General features: G+C 45.1%; 1 pseudogene; it reads right to left on the bottom strand.

Annotated features, from left to right (window-relative positions):
• Positions 1-9,750: 9,750 nt before the first annotated feature.
• LOC129868646 (kinase suppressor of Ras 1-like) overlaps positions 9,751-18,053 on the bottom strand; it is a 52,155-nt pseudogene continuing 43,852 nt past the window's right edge.

Genomic DNA, 18,053 nt, shown 5'->3' on the forward strand with positions numbered 1-18,053 from the left:
AAAACATTGAAATTATGGATAGATATCATTGCAGAGCACACCAAGGATCTCATTCCATGGCTGCCTCGTGAGACGATAAAGGCTACTATGCCACATGTTTTTCAGGATGATTTTTCAAAAACAACTTGTGTTATTGACTGCACATTAAGTGTTTTGCAGAAGGCTAAACATCTGGACTCATCTGGACTCTTAGTCACTACTATGCCAGTAATATTGTAAAATATCTAGTGCTACTGCTCCAACAGGAATGGTTACAGAGGCTTATGGTGGGAAATGTAGCGATAGGTTCATAACACAGAACTCAGGGTTTCTCAACTATTTGCGTGCTGGTGATGGGGGGCCGTGGCTTCACAATTAGGGACTTGCTAGAGGAACGGAGTGTACGCTTGGTCTTACCAGCATTTACACGCAAGCAATGCCAGTTGACAAATGAGCAGGTCACTCGCACACAATGCATTGCAAATGTCCGTATTCATGTGTAACGACAAAGAAGGCTTCTTAAGGTGTACAAGATTCTCTCAAACTGTGCCTATTCGTTTGGTCCCTAAAATTGACAAGATACATTTGTGCAGCTCTTGTAAACATGAGAGCTTATTTCTAGCAAATGGACACAATGTCTAATAGTGATGGGTCGTTCGCAAAAGAGTTGGCTCTAAGAGCCGGCTCTTGTAGGTGAACGTTGGGAGCCGGCTCACATATTGTCACGTTCCTGACCTATTTCTGTTAGTTTGTTATATGTGTTAGTTGGTCAGGACGTGAGTTTGGGTGGGCATTCTATGTTTTCTGTTTCTATGTTGGTTTATGGGTTGCCTGGTATGGCTCTTAATTAGAGGCAGGTGTTTGGCGTTCCTCTAATTAAGAGTCATATTTAGGTAGGTGTTTTCACAGTGTTCGTTGTGGGTGATTGTCTCCTGTGTTTGTGTATGTCGTTACGCCACACGGGACTGGTTTCGGTTTGTTTGTTCAGTGTTTTTTATGTGTAGGCTTTTTTCCCTGTTCGTGCGTTCTCGTGTGTTATGTGTGTTATGTGAGTCCGTCGTTCAGATCTGTCTACACCGTTTATTTGTTTTGTTAGTGTATTAGTCGAGTTCGTGTTTTTCTTTATTAAATCATGTCTACAACCTCAGCTCTTCTGATGAAGAGGAGGAGGAAAGCCGTTACACATATCAGAAGAATCTATTTAGAAAAATATACAAAAATGAAGATATTAAAATGAATATAATTAACTAATTCAAGGATCTAAAAAATAATATAGGCCTAAATGCTCAAGCGCTCACACTCGTTCTGTCTGCTCAGACTAACAGCCTCACCTGTTGTTCCTGTCAAATCAGACACGCAGTGTCAAACAATGAACCAAAGATGCGTCAGGGAGGCCCGAGCCAACTCACTCAGTCACACACTTAGAACCCGAGGAGCGAGAAGGACAGCTGTGAAAACAATAGCTGGAAAATGAGTCGGAAGCACAGTAGCATTTGGATGCAATTTAATAATGTAGACGATGTTAGAGCACAGTGTAGAATTTGCCAAAACAAAATCTCATATAAAGCCGGTTCTACACACAACCTACACCGGCATATGCGAACTGTGCACCCAACTGTGAAGCTAGCTGCAGCGGAGCTTCGAGAAACTAGCGGGCGTGCTAGTGATAGTGGTGGAGCCAGCACCTCCACACGTGGAGATGTATCCACTCAGTCAAGTAGGCCTACTCCGCGACCCATAGCAACGCAGTCTTCTATGGACCAGTTTATGCCAAAGTCTATATCTGTAGCAAAACAAGGCCAAATTGATATTCCATTGGCTAAAATGATTGCCACCGATTTCCAGCCATTTTCGATCGTGGAGGACAGAGGTTTTAGATATTATAGAAATAGTCTAAATCCAATGTACACAATTCCAAGCAGGAAAACCTTTTCTAAATCACTTATTTCACAACTGTATGAGAGCACACAGGCTTCAGTGTGGGAAAGAGTCCAAAAAGCTACTGCAGTTTGCCTTACCACTGACTGCTGGACATCAAGGGTAACTACTTCTTACATGTTGGTTACATGTCACTTCATTGAAGATTTTTTTGATGTCTAGCTGTCTAGCTGTCACACTCCCAACAGTCGACCAAGCACCCTGCTCGGCGCGTGTAGCGGAGTATATCAGAATGTCATCAATATACACCACTACACCCTGCGCGTGCAGGTCAATGAAAATCTCGTCTACAAAGGCTTGGAAGACTGATGGAGCATTCATCAACCCGTACGGCATGACGAGGTACTCATAATGCCCTGAGGTGGTACTGAATGCCGTCTTCCACTCGTCTCCCTCCCGGATACACACCAGGTTGTAAGCGCTCCTGAGATCTCATTTGGTGAAGAAGTGCACCCAGTGCATTTACTCAATCGCTGTGGTGATGAGCGGTAGCGGGTAACTATACCTCACCGTGATCTGGTTTAGACCTTGATAGTCAATATACGGGTGCAGACCTCCCTCCTTCACAAAAAAGAAACTCGAGGAGGCGGGTGAAGTGGAGGACCGAATGTACCCCTGACGCAGGGATTCGGAGACATATGTTTCCATAGCCACCGTCTCCGCCTCTGACGGGATACACGTGACTCCTGGGAAGTGCAGCGTCTACCAGGAGATCTATCGCACAATCCCCCCCGTCGAAGGGGGGATTGAGTCGCCTTCTTTTTGGAGAAGGCGAGAGCCAAATCGGCATATTCGGCGGGAATGCGCACGGTGGAGACCTGGTCTGGACTTTCCACTGTAGTAGCACCAACGGAAACCCCTAAACCCTTCCCTGAGCACTCTCGCAACCACCCCGTGAGAGCCCTCTGTTGCCATGAATGGTGGGTTCATGACAAGCTAACCAGGGAAGGCCTAGTACCACGGGAAACGCAGGAGAGTCAATGAGGAAGAGACTGATTCTCTCCTCGTGACCCCCCCTTTGTCACCATGCCCAGGGAGATGGTAGCTTCCCTAATTAATCCAGACCCTAATGGTCGACAATCCAGAGCGTGAACTGGGAAAGGCCTAACCACTGGAACAATAGGGATCCCTAACCTATGGGCGAATGCTCTGTTGATAAAATTCCCAGCCGCGCCTGAATCGACGAGCGCCTTATGCGGGGAAAACTCAGGAAAATAAATATGCAAAAACAGAGGGCTCTGGATGAGAGTGGTGCATGCTCACCAGGGACGACGCCAGGGTACTCTGCCTGCTGCCTCGACCCCTAGAGGGCAGTGTGACCTCTGCAGCCACAGATGGTACACGTGAAAGCCCCTCCGGCCTCCCTGAGCGCAGCACCTCCCAGCTCCATAGGCACTGGAGCGGTGGTGCTGGGAGAGGGAATCGACAGAGCCCTCTCTGGATGTCCACGGGTGACCAGCAGGTTATCCAACCGAATGGACATGTCCACCAGCTGGTCGAAGGTGAGAGTGGTATCCCTGCAGGCCAACTCCCGACGGACATCCTCGCGCAGGCTGCAACTGTAGTGGTCGATAAGGGCCCTGTCGTTCCATCCCGCTCCGGCAGCCAGGGTCTGAAATTCCAGCGCGAACTCCTGGGCGCTCCTCGTCCAGACGAGGGCGGACACCCTCTCCCTTCCCGAGGGAGCCGGGTAAACGGTGCCCAGGTATAAGTCCAGCTGTAGCAGGAAACCCTGGCACCGTGCCGCTGTCCCATCATACTCCCCGGGAAGGGCGAGACACTGGGACCGGGTACAGGAGGGACGCGTAGTGGGACCCCTGTTGTGGAGGTGCTGGAGGAACTCCCTGTCTCTCCCAGCGGTCCTTCGTCTGGACGACGCGGTCCATGGTGGCACCGAGATGGTGAATCAATGCCGTGTGCTCCTGGATGCGCTCCTCGACTCCGCTACCATAGGTACCTGCTCCTGCTGACTCCATGTCGTGGTGTGGGATTCTGTTAGGTATGTGTAAATGGCTGTAAGGGAGTCAGGCGCAGGAGAGCAGATATTGGGTAGCAAACGGAGCCTTTTATTTAGGAGAAACCAAAAACACACGGCACAACGAACACAAAATACAAAATGGGTTGACATAACCCAGCGCAACCAGTCTAACGTGCGCATACATGAAACAATAAACAATCCCACACAAAGACATGGGGGGAACAGAAGGTTAAATACACAAGTGATTGAGGGTATTGAAACCAGGTGTGAGGAAAACAAGATAAAACAAATTGAAAATGAAAAGTGGCCCGATGATGGCTAGAAGACCGGCGACGCCGAGCGCCGCCCGAACAAGGAGAGGGACCCGACTTCGGCGGAAGTCGTGACACCTGAAACCCTTTTAGTGGAGAGAAGTACAGTAAGCAGTTATTACTACATCATTGTTTAATTCAGTATTATATATGTATATGAGCAGTAGATGAGATTGTAGTGTTCAGTAGACAAAACATGAACCTGAACTAATAAGTTACTGTTCTCTCTTTTCAGCTATGTGACAGCCTCAAAAATGATACTCCTGTGGAAGGGTCTGCATTAAAACACAGCTAGCCGCCAGAGAGAAGCAAATGTAACCACAGGACATGTGACAGAGTTGGACACCCTTCATCAATGGACAGAAAGTTCCACAGAATGGAATATAATCACGTGCTATCAGAAACCGCTGCACTTGACCCCAGGTTTAAGAAGTTAGCCTTCAGTGATGCCAGAGTGATTGATGAGGCTCTTCAAAGAATAACCTCAGCAGCAGGGAGGGACAGCCCCAGCAGTCAGCTGGCTCAGGCAACAGGAAGAAGACGGATCAGATGGAGCAGAAGCACCAGCATTAGTGCCACAAACATCTGCTGTTTGATGAGAGAGCAACTGGGGAAGCAGTACGAAGGAATATCTCAGATGCCATAATGGAACAAGGCCTCTGTCTACACACGGCTTACTAAAGTCATGACAGAGAGACTCTGCATAGTGGCCACATCCGTTCCCTCTGAGAGGGTCTTCTCAAACGGGACAAATAATTACTGAGAGTAGAAACCGCATCAGCCCCTCAGAAGTGAGGCAGCTTGCATTTCTGAATGCAAATCTCTCATAAAAGCAAAATATGGTCAGCATTGCTGTGTGCTTTTGGTTATAACATGGCAATAAAAGAGAGAAAAGAGGGGCCAGTTTAATGTTTTAAGTGGGATGCTGCAGTTTTGCACATTATTTATTTTTCTTTGATATGGTGCAATATTCAATTATGCTGTTCAGATTGTATTGGTTTTGAATGGTTAGATTTATATGCACTTTGTTTATATACATAAAGTTATACTTTAAATGTTTAATAGCATTCTTTTTCATAACAAACCAATGCATTTTTAAATACATTGTGGTTAAGGTAGAGTGTGATTTTCATTTAACTAGAATTGTTTTAACACCAATCATAGTCAAACTATCGCTAACTGTTTGACTTGAAAAAATACAAAACACATTTTTTTTAAAAGAGCCGTTTGGGAGCTTAAGAGCCGGCTCACTGAAGAGCCGGAATGCCCATCACTAATGTCTAACACAATCAACATGACTAACATGCACTGATTGTTTATGTATTCCTAAAATGTACATCACTTTATTCCTATTAATGAACTGCAACACATTGTCAGCATTTGTAACATTATTTTATTCCAACTGTTAGCTGTATTTGTTTTAAATAATTTGTCAGCTCACAACTGCCTGTACCAACTTGACTATTTTAACTGATTCTGTCCTATGAAAAATAAGCTGGCGATCATTACACTGTGTTTGTGTAGGTATATCTCTTTAATAAATTGATGATCTAATATATTAGTATCTTATGTATTATTTAATATATTTATTAAAACAGTACTTCATGAAGTAAGTGCACGCTCAAACTAATTGAATTGTGTATGCCCAGCATATTCAATCTACTACTCACCCCCATTTACTTAGAGACCAGGTACTTTGGGCAGAGATGTATCTTCTTCTCCGCCATATCATCAGCCAACTGAGGTAGCATGTGTAAAAAGTAGAACTTCTGCAGCTGTTGCACATGTGCATCTGTGTAGTCTTTATCAAATGGAATGTCCACTTCTATTTGCTCGCTTAGTGTCCAGACGACCAGCTTGCAGATCTGTAAGCCCAGGTATATCATGGTCACTTGTGTCTGAAAGAAGGAATAAGAAAGCATATTGCCACAACTCTGACAAGTATGAGTTTACAATACAATGTTCAATACTTGTAATAATAGAGCTAATCTATTTTCTTAAACATTTTTACCCACCTGAAGGTAGTATCCATTTTCTACATTGGGACGAATTAGGTACTGTCCATTTTCACCCACCTGAAGGTTGTGTCCATCTTTCCCATTCGGACAAATTAGGTACTCTCCATTCTCCAAGCTTTTGATGTCACCATTTGGCTGACTCAGAAATTCTGTCAGACGTGGAACTCTTGAAGGAGCACTTGATCTCAAGGAGCTGTGTTGCATCAAGGATCCCATCTAGGATGGCTCCCAACCAAGGATCCCATCTAGGATGGCTCCCAACCAAGGATCCCATCTGGGCTGGCTCCCAACCAAGGATCCCATCTGGGCTGGCTCCCAACCAAGGATCCCATCTGGGCTGGCTCCCAACCAAGGATGGTCAGGGTGCACCACAAGGCATCTGTTCTCCACAACATGCCCTCTGCTCTCCAGGAGTGTGATGACATTGACCTAATTTTCTTTGCCATGCTTTGTTGCTGTATTGCCAGTGAAGGTTGGGTACAAATGCTCATTTACACATTTTTGGGGGATCTGTGGTGTTTCGTTTGGGGACTCGTTTCGCTGTACTGGCTCTTAGACACAGCTTCCTAGCATCATGCCGTAGCTGTGAAGCACTTTGGATCTTGGTTTCTTCCATCAATGTAGCTGCTTGTACGGGGGATCATTTGATGAGGCCTCATAAAACATTGTGCACTTCCTACAGGGTTGTGTTCAGTGTGACACAGTGTGTTCGTGTGGGCTGAATCATGTTGGCTTGGGCCTGACTTGCTGCTGCTGTCTACATCTGCGCTGTAACGTAGCTAAAGAACCCCATTTGTCTGGAGCCTAAATAGTGTGGCCATTACTGAGGAGTTGATGTGGCTTATGAACTCTGCATGGATCTTAAAGTCGTGGGGAGGTTGTGGAATCGTCCTGTAACGACATTGATGGGCCTGGATTTGTGTGGTGGGGTCTGTGGTGTTTAAAATGAATGCGTTTCACCTTCCTCAGCCCTACATTCTTCCTCACACCTGAGTTTCACTTCTTTGCACATCAGTGCATGCCATTCCTGTTTCGCCTGGCCTGACTGCACTCTCAACCTACATTGAAGAAAATATTTTTAGTTATTATCTAACCCAGTGTTTCTCAAACCTCTCCTGGATTACCCGTTGTCCTGCACTTTCATGTCAGTTTTGTTCGTTACTTTACTGACCTTCCACAGAATTGCTGCAGCATGACTACATGAGCGTCCTGGCCCTGCAATACATGAGCAACTCGCTGTCTGTATGACAGCTGTCGTTGATGCGAGTACCCACGCCTTGTGATGAGATGTGTGCAGGCTCTGTCTGCTTTTAGGTAGACGAGGTCGTTTCCAACATCCTTCAATAACACCCGACCGACTTTGTTACTGTGACGTTATTGGTACGCCTTCAAACTTTTTAAGTTGCTCATCGCCTTACGGATTCAACTAAATACGCTACCGTACGTGATACACTATACCGCCACTTCTTCACTTCATCTTCCCAACCAACAATTACGGAGGGTAAAGGTAGGCTAATATGACCCTTTTTGTTCTCCATCAGGTTGTATTCCCACATCATTATTAGTTTGGCAAGCTCTTCATGAATGAATAAACCGTTTGTTTACGTCAAACCGGAAATAACGTTCATAATTCGCAAGACATCTCTCAGGACACGGGAAACTCGTGGATAGCCAGTGATGAGAAACAGATCCTTCCACTGTAAACTAGCTATTAAACTTTATGATTCAGTAATAACAATTTTCAAAGACAAAACCGTTACATTGTCCATACTCTGCTTGCAGTGGAAAATAAAGTTCATTTAAACTGTGAAATGTGGTTGAAAGGAGGAGCTAGGGAAATTGGCTGGTAATGTCAGCATATTAAAGAATGCGGTAAGTTAGCGTGTAGGCAGTGGCGGTTCTAGCTTGTATGGCTCCCTGGGCGAACATATAGCCAATGTTAAGTAAGCCAGTTGGACAGAAAACCAAAATATTGTCGCCCCATGTGTAATAACATAGCAAGCAACATAGGCTAAGAAACAAGTGTTATACTACCCTATTTCATTACATGCATAATATAAATAGTATTGCTATATCGTAATTACCTCGCCACTATGGCCTATTTTATTGCCTTACCTCATTTGCACACACTATATATCCTTTTTTCTACTGTATTGACTGTATGTTTGCTTATTCCATATGTAACTGTGTTGTTGTATGTGTCGAACTGCTTTGCTTTATCTTGGCCAGGTCGCAGTTGTAATTGAGAACTTGTTCTCAACTAGCCTACCTGGTTAAAAAAGGTGGAATAAAAAAATATATAAAAAATTATACTCAAAGACATGACATAGCTGCATACCTTTTATCTTTCGCACATTTCTCTTTACTCTTTTTCCTAAACTGGGCACCTGATGGCTTAGACCTTGTCTTATCCATTTGTGTTGATTTTGCACTCGAGCATCAATACATTACCCATCCCACAATACTGTCAAACAAGAGTCAAGACTAAACCAATTCACCTCGGTGGTGTGCAGACTGGTTTTATATTATTCTTAACGATTTCACACAAACCAGAAAAAAATGCAACAATATGTCTGTGAAACTATATTTTCACAGTATTATGAATGAATTGTGGTTTATTTGGTAGCATTTTGTAGTGTGACTGATTTTACTAATTGCATTAGTACTGTACAAAGTTACAGGTGCGCTAGTTGATAGATTCCCCCGCTCCCCCTACCTCGGGGTTCCAGTGGGGAGACCTGAGGTCAACCTACCCCCACCCTTCCCCCTCTCGTACTTCTGAGTGGGAGTCCTTGCCTAGCTCACAAACTAGAATCAGGGCACCCACTCTGACAAGGTTAATTGACCAACAGTCCCACATGGTGACATATCATTGATGTGACGTGCAAATGAGCGATAGAAAACAGATCGCGCAAATGTCACCATTCCAACATTTTTGTGCAGGTGCCCCGTGCCGCCCCCGGCAAGATGCCGCCCTGGGCGGCTGCCCATGTTGTCTAAACCTAAATCCGCCACTGTGTGCAGGTTTATATTTAGCAGCTGTGGGCGTTAATTTGACGTGTGCAGGACCACTTACAGCCGTTTATTTAGCACGTTAGACCCCCTGCAAGCACACTTGCACGTGCTTATTTGATGCGCGTAGGCGTTAATTTAGTGCGTGAACACGTTAATTTAGCGCATGTACCTGCTTACTTTACACACGTAGCATTAAAAAGATTGCGATTTGACCACGTTCTTTATGACCCAAACAGCGTCCCATACATTTGACAACTAACATTTTTTGGACCGCCCTGGGCCTCTTCGTCTAACGAGCCCACAAGGGATAGCTACAAACTAAAACTAAATGAAAAGGTAATTTGAATAAAACATACTACACTAGTCTCTAGATATGTTAATTCATTTAGATATTTGGTTTTATGGCCTTACTCCCCATCATATCTTTTGAACATGTGGCAGTAACTAAATACAACTGACTGTAAAAGCCATAACATAACTGAAATACTTTATTAAATTCATCTCAAACAAATGACATAACAAGCTTCATTTTATTCTTTCAAGGATGAAAACAGAAACTGTGTTCACAGAATGGTAGCCACATGCAATACAAAAATATGAATTTTTACATGACATAAAAAACATGAATTGACCCATTCAAAAAGAAATGTACAGTATTTTTACAGTATTTTGTACATGAAAAAATATAAAGATATATACATCTGTAATAGGGGAGCAGTACCTATTTCAAAATGCGATGTATTGTACATATAAAATGTTTGTACAAATATTAAAAGAGTTAATTACCTGTACATTAAATAATGTATCTACATGTATATCTTACATACCATTGATATCATCAATACATTTACTGCAGTCTTTCACTAAATCAAGCCTATATATTCCAATACAATACACTCACTTACACTCACAAACACACACAAATACAAGCACACCAACTGAAGCTGGCCACCACTAACGGAATACACACAAGCGCACACAAGTGGTCATGTTTAAGGAGTAAATTATAGGACACTTTTGTGCCAGGTTCCTGTTCTATTTTTTGGGCGCTGTAAATTAATCTACTATACTACTTGATCTACCTCTCTACAGCGCTCCCAGGCAGAGAGAAGGCATCCCTGCTTCTCCGTGGCTCCCTCTTATGCATTTTAATAATCAGGGCACTCGCTTCATTATCAAATACCTTCAGTCCTAAATAACCAACATGAATCCATTCCCAGTGTGTAGTGAGATGAGAGGAAGATCACATTGCATGCTGACACCTCTTAGCTGTGGTTTCAACATATTCATTCTTCATTTATGCAATGAGCTGTTTTCAAATGTACGGTTTCATCAGATTCTACTCAGACAAGCAACACAGAGACATGAGTCAATTCAATCATGCTCTCGCAACTCCTGAGACATTTGTCCTTTCAAACTTCATGGAACAAAAAAATAAACACTGAAAATGATTACTCAAAATAGAAACCAACAACTAAAGGTAAAAGTTTGTATCTTATAATTTCTTCTCCTGTTGAAATAATGTGTACAGGTCGTATGCAGGAGGCAGACAGAGGGCAGCATGGTGACAGTGTCGCAGCGCATGCCATTGAAAAACTGCAGAGAGCTGAAGGGTAAGAGTCAAGAGGCAGTTGGATTACATCACTCAAGCAGCCCGAAGCTTCAAGACCACAATGAGAAAAGAGGAAGGAGTGAATGCAGTGGTCCATTTAGAATAGGAGTTACAACCATTGTTTTGGTCCAGCAAGTGTCTGGGTCGCATCGTCTGGGAGCCCCCAGTAGGAAGAACCACATCACAGCAGCACAGAGAGGAGGGAGAGCAGGGCAAGCTGCAGACGGAGCAGAGCACAGCAGAGCAGCCGTCAGCTACCGGGCTCATACCAGAGCACACCGGTCAGTCTCAGAACAGACACCACAAGCCAGTTATTCACAAGCCTCAGATAGTCCAAAAAGCAACAGTAGAAAAAAATGAAGGCAATATGTTTTGAGACGAAGGAAGGAAAGTTGAGGGGAGGTAGCGAAGCACTACCCGTGGCCTCCTCAGTCCAGCACCCTTCTCTCCCACACAACCAGACACTACAGTTTAATAGACATGGAAGATCAGGCTGTGGGTTAGTGGAAGCAGTGTCTGTATCAGGCAGAGTCAATGCTTTGATCAATCCTAAAAGTTAAGGATTTCAGGAGCATGCAAGGCAGACCCAGGCTTTGTTTGTTTTGCATTGCTTATATTTCATAGTGACGGCTACAACCTATATTAGGAAGAGAGAAAACAGAAAGAGAGAGAACAAATGAAACATGGAGGTTAGAGACTGTTAGTGAAAATATAATAACAGGTTAAAATTAAGAGAATGATTTGAGAAGAAGACCGGTACAGTAGAAGAGACAGGTAAATACTTCAACATGAAACAAGGGCCCAGATTTCTGCACCACAGGAATCTCAAATGAGCCTTCTCATCACAAAAACCTCTTTCAGGATTTATAAGCCCATGCAGTGTCCCAACAGACCATTGCAAACACCATGCAAGCTGGTAAGCGCTTCTCTTCCCATTCAAGCTCTGGCATGCTATGCAGGCACAATTTGTTGGGGCATCAGTGGCATCATTACTGATAGTGTTGGCAAAGGACAGCTTGTTTGAAAACAAACATAAGACCAGTAGCTAGCTCCACTAGCAGAGAGTTGTTGAACTGGTAGGGGCAGTTACTGGACAAGTAGTTCATGTGTAGAGAAGACTCCACCCATGACGTGCAGTATGTAGTGAATGAGGAAGTTACAGAGTGCGAGCAGGAGAGAGATGGCAGAAGATGGGTGAAGGTGGAGAGACAAATCTGGACCAGGTACTGTACACCTAACATATGAGAAGAAAGGGGTGGGGAGGTGTATGGGTACAGAGCAGGGCAGGAAAAAGTCCAGGAAAGGGAGGGACAAAACAATGCTTTTAAACAGAAAAGTGCACTCACAGTCACATCCTGGAGGAGAAAGTTTGGGAAACAGAAGATAAAACAGAAAATTCCCTTAGCGTCACATATAATGGTTCATTTCTAAATACTTCACCATTAGAAACCACAGTCACTCATATTACAGTGGTCAACGTATCTGTAATGGACTGTCAAGAGGGTATGTGGCTCATGACTATAAACTACTACCAAGAGTCAACTCTGTCATCCCCTGCCTAGTCCCCATCAGTTTGACATCAGTGGCCCTAATACCGCACAGCAATCTGGGAGTCATGCCTTCAGCTGAACCCCTTTGTTTCATACACAAGTCCATTCCAGATGAGTCAGAACCCAGTCAGGGGTCAGAGTGCATGGCAGGGCGGGCAGGTATGTCCTACTCCCATACCTCCACCTCTAGGATACGTACTCTGCAGACTTCCAGAAGTGTCCAGGGTGGGACAGTCTCCGGTTGAGTTTGGGCAGCTTCTCCAGCATGTCTGCCAGTTGGGTGAAGGTGGGCCGCTCCCTCAGGTCGTAGGCCCAGCAGGCAGACAGGATTTCCTGCACAGACAGGAAGGATTAATGTCATCACTTCATGCCAACACAATGCAGAGATGTATCCTGTAGTCAGCTTTAATTTCTTCTCTACTCTTATCAAGGTCATCCCTTAAAAACATAGCATTAGCATGAGCAAATACCCTCACTTACCCTGCTAGGATTAAGAAAGATGCAATTCCCCCCCAAAAAGTATGAGCATAGATTTCTGCATGATTCCAGCACAATGTGATCTGGCACCAGAGCATGTGAGGGGAGATGAGAGGTTGGAAATCCCGCTCATGCTTTCGGGATACGTATCTTTTCAGATTCCACAATGATTCTTTAGTTGTGGACACTACATCACCACACTCCCTCTCTTGCTCTTGGTCCTAATCTTTGTAAGTCACCTTGATTTAGCACCTGTGTGTTTTATCACTTTCTTTATGAAAATATTTTGTGAACTCCATGACAGTAGCTAAAGCAAGTAGACTACAAATGCATGCTGGGGTGGGCATGCCCTGACCTCGTGAAGTGAGCGCTACTGGAGCAAAATTGGGGCGGGCGAGAAGGCTGACGCTCCAGCCTTTGGGAATCTCACACCGGGCTCCAGTCAAATTGGGCACGCTCCACTCCAGCTCCGCTCACATAAGTGCTTCCCCCCTCCACTCACCGTGACCTCCTTGCCCAGGTTGATCTCTGCCAGGACCTTCTTGATGCCCTCACCGCTCCCCACCTGCCAGATGGTAGCCTCCACAGGCTGGTTGGTGATAGGCCAGTCCCTGGCTTGGAGCTCGTACCAAATGGTGCTACAAGGGGGCAACCAGCAATATGGTCATTCCCCAGATCCAATTAACTGTAAAGTGAAGCAGTCTCAAGGAGAAACTATTCTGCTATTAATGATAAAGAAAAGGTACTTCAGAATCTGCTTAGAGAGCGTACCCAAAGGCGTAGACGTCTGCAGCGTTGGAGAAGGGCAGGCGGTCCTCATTGTTTCCAGGGCTCATCCTGCGTACGATCTCTGGCGCCAGGTAACAGATCCAGCCATGTGGAAGCTTCAGCTCGTTGTCTCGCCTGTGAGAGAAAACACATACACGCACAATAAGAAACCACTGTTAGGAGAACACAGACCCACCGAGTATCCACCAGCTGAGATGATAGCTGTAGGAACCAATATGCCGAGTCCATACCTCCCCTCCTGAACCACTCCAGAGATCCCAAACAGGCCGAAGTCTGTAATAATCACTTTATTGGTGTCATGAAAGACGTTCTTTGACTTCAAGTCCTTGTGGACAATGCCTTTGGCATGCAGGTAGCCCATTCCCTGTGTGGATTAAAGTAAGGAAATTCAGTAAATATATATTACACATACTGTATATGTCAACATTACCCATCTACCTGTAGAAATCAGAAAGGACCGAACAAGAATAGAAGTTCACCTTTACAATTTCTTGAGCGATTTGCCTCGTCTTGTTTATATCCAGTGTGTTTTTGGTGTCCCGAACAACAGAATATAGTGTCCTCCCTTTACAGAAACTGGAGAGAAACATTTGAATGAACAAATGGAACTAAACAAGTAAACAACAGCTATGGTGGACTGAATATACCAAAGAGATATTCATTTGGGATGTAAGTTCGCCCCTCCCCCTACCTAGTGATGATGGCGAGGTGGGGCGGGGCCATGCAGGCCCCCATGAAGAGGACCACGTTCTCATGACGGGTCTGTCTGTAGTTCATCACCTCCTTCTTAAACAGCTTCAGGTGGTCCTGGTTGTTCCCATCTATCTCCAGCAGCCGGATGGCCACCTCGCCATGCCAACGCCCCTTATGCACCTTGCCCCAACGGCCCTGGAGTGAAGGAGGGAGTGATTTTAATGACACTTTCAGAAACACACATTCAATGGGTTTGAATAAAAAAACACTGATAGTTTCATGCATATGTAGCTCAATCATTGAAAAGGTTATCTCCAGTGAAAACAGTGTGTTCTATTGCCCTCTCACCTTCCCAATGAGCTCTCCCAGGTCCAGCTGTTCGAAGGGAATGTCCCACTCCTGCAGGTAGACGCTGGTCTGGCTGGCCTTACGGGAGATGGGGCCTTTCCAGCGACCACCCCGTGAGCTGGGCAGGTCATCCAACTCATCACCATCACACTCACCATCCGAACCCCCATTCATCTCACTCCCATCGTCATCTTCCTCATCATCCTCCTCCTCCTCCTCTACTGGGTCTGGGTCTATCTCAGGCTCAACCTCCTCCTCCTCCTGTAGGACATTCATGCATGACCAATGTTTTTGGTTTTGGGCATGTGTCTGCACATATGTTACAGTTACTTTACACACACACAGTTTCTACCTCTCCGTCCTCATCCTCAGCCAGTTCAGCGTGCATGTCATCTGCTGGTTCAGTCTCACTGTTGGGACGGGTCAAACCACAGTCACAATGTCAGAGTGTTCTGAGTGTTGCACCATTAAAACACTATTGATAAATGAAATAGACAGGCGAGCCTTACACTGTGTCTTGGAGGGCTTCGGAGTGCAAAGTAGTGGAACTGGACACATCTGTGAGAAAATAATACAAATATTCAGTATGCAATACAACTATTTTTGCTCTTAAAGCCAAACTTGCATCCCTCATGTAGTTTCTTTGCCCACTTATATTGGCCCCTTGCCATAGCAATGTGTTGACAACCACCACCACCACAATATGATAAGACATGCAATTCTGAAACTCCCCAGCAGGTGGCACAGAGACCCATCTCCACATGAGATAATGCAGTCTAAATATCACACAGCACAACACATTGTTCCAAGGCATTCACAAATGCACAACTTGCTCATTTAATCCACTAAACCTGTGAGTACATGCAGGAGATAGACAGAGCTGACAGGGTTGGTTGTGGCTGAGGATGTGGGCAGAAGTGAGCGCTGCCCAACAGTGTCTGGGACTGTACCGTAAACTCACCAGGGAAGATAAACTGCTGTCTATGCTGAAAGTAGCAGGCAGCTTAGGGGAAAGAGAGGGAAGAACCAACAAGCATGGAGAGGAGAGAAGGACTCTGGGTTAGAGTAGCCATTAAAACAACCCTAGTCACACCCACCCTCCCAGCCACAGGAGTTCCTCTGTGTTAGTGGTATTAATGAAGAGGGAGAGAGAGGGAGGTCGACCACTGCTGCCCGGCCATTCCAAGTCTAGCATTCACTAAACAGAAAATATGACTCAGGGAGACATTCTGTGTAATGAAGAACACAATGCAAGCATGCACCTTGATAGTGGGAGAATGCTGGCTTAACTGTGTGCAGTGGACATGCTTGTGTGGTTGTTTATATATCCGTGTGTGTGTATATTCATGTGTGTGTTTGTGTGTGCGAGCGGTGATTGTGTGTATTTGTATACGTGTGTGAGTGATGGTCAGGGACATACCTGGGAAGTGGAAGCGGTTTTCCCGGTGGCCCTTGGGCGAGGGGTTGGGGGGCGGGGTGGCACTGGGAGGGTTCTGGAAGGGGGCAGGGGAGGAGGGTGTGGAGGAGGTTGTGGAGGACGGGTTACTGCTGGAGTCCAACTGGTTCAGCACAGGAGGGTGATCCTGAGAGAAGGAGAACAAATACACACTGATCAGAGTCAATAACACACTTGTCTGTCCTAACAGCATCATGCACATGATTATCATCAAAGCTGTGATGTAATATCTAAGCAGGTGTGATTGATTGTACCTTTTTGGTGATGGCTTTTGGTAGTGTGCCAAATTGTGGTGCTTCTAATGGCCGGTCCACAGGGTTGTTGATGTCAGACGGCACAGACTCAGTCCTCCGGATTTTGGTGACTGGAAAGAAGAGATTGGGATCATAACCCTCATACTTGTTGAATCTATGTAGGCCCTTTAATAAACTGCAGATTAACATTTAGCAGGTTGACGTTTATTGGGATCAGTCTTGTCCTGGAGGTAGAACTGAGCGATTTTCTGTTAGATGTGCCAGCTGCAAAGTCAAAATTGTCTATATTGTAAAGATTTATGAAAACAATATTGCAGTTAAGGTTAGGTTTAAAATCAGATTTGATGAATTGGTGCCAGTTACTGACCCCTCTGCAGAGCTGCCTCCAGTACATGAGTCATCCCAATAAATACTAACCTGCGAAAGTGTGTGGTGTGGAAGGCTTACTTGGCAGAAAGGAGATTCTGCAGGAGGGAGATTCTTTAGTACACTTATTATGGCACTTTAACCTGCAGTCAGGAAACAACCAATCAGAGAACAGCACAGAAAAACAAACCACCAAAACAGGATGAAGTTGTATTTTACTGCATTGTACAGACACTCAACCTAACTCCAGAACATCTCAGAGAGCCTCCACGTCCCCCTCCTCCTCACTTCACTCACCTGCAGTGTTTACACTTCACCCCAAACATCATGTTCTTCTGACACACCTGACACGTCTGGGACAGCCACGACTTGGTGGAAAACCTGCACACAGAATCATCAATTGCTTAAACCATCAATAGTGTTTTGCTATATCTACTGCAGATTGAAAGTATATTTCATATTTTCATCATGGCAGTCTGAGGCTTAAAGGTGTAGTCAGCAACCTGTGGGTGACGGCCAGGCCTATGTCTCTCCTCACTGCCTGTGGGGAGCCGCGACGCAACCCCATGTTATCTGGAGAGAGACAGAGATGTCAAACACTAGGAATCAAACGTAAACCTGACAGAGGAGGATGTGTCTAAACATTGAGTATTAGCGCAAAAACTGCAAATGTTCTATGAAGTTTAGAGGCTAGTATCAAAATGAAATGAGTGGTGCTCAGGGAAATGCTAAATTCTGGTTCTTTTCCCAAACTTCCCAACATTTCCAGAAATCCTGGTTGGAAGACTCGTGGAAGTTCCCAGCATTTTTCAACCCTACCACTTGCTACAGTATGTGCCAAAACCAATGAAAAACATTTACTGACACAAAAGCACACACACATTGTCACTCACCACACACACTGTCAACACACACACTCACTCGGTCAACAGACACACTCACACGCTCATACACTCACTCGCTCAACACACACTCACTCAACACACACACACACTCACTCGCTCAATACACTCACTCGCTCAACACACACACTCACTCACTCCCTCGCACTCACTCCCTCGCACTCACTCCCTCGCACTCACTCCCTCGCACTCACTCCCTCGCACTCACTCCCTCACTCACTCACTCAACACACAATCACTCACTCAACACTCACTCACTCAACACACAATCACTCACTCAACACACAATCACTCACTCAACACACAATCACTCACTCAGTCAGTCACTCTCAAAGATACAAATTTGTGGGAGTATTAGATTTATCTC

Source organism: Salvelinus fontinalis, chromosome 13, assembly GCF_029448725.1.
Source record: "Salvelinus fontinalis isolate EN_2023a chromosome 13, ASM2944872v1, whole genome shotgun sequence".
Taxonomy (NCBI): domain Eukaryota; kingdom Metazoa; phylum Chordata; class Actinopteri; order Salmoniformes; family Salmonidae; genus Salvelinus; species Salvelinus fontinalis.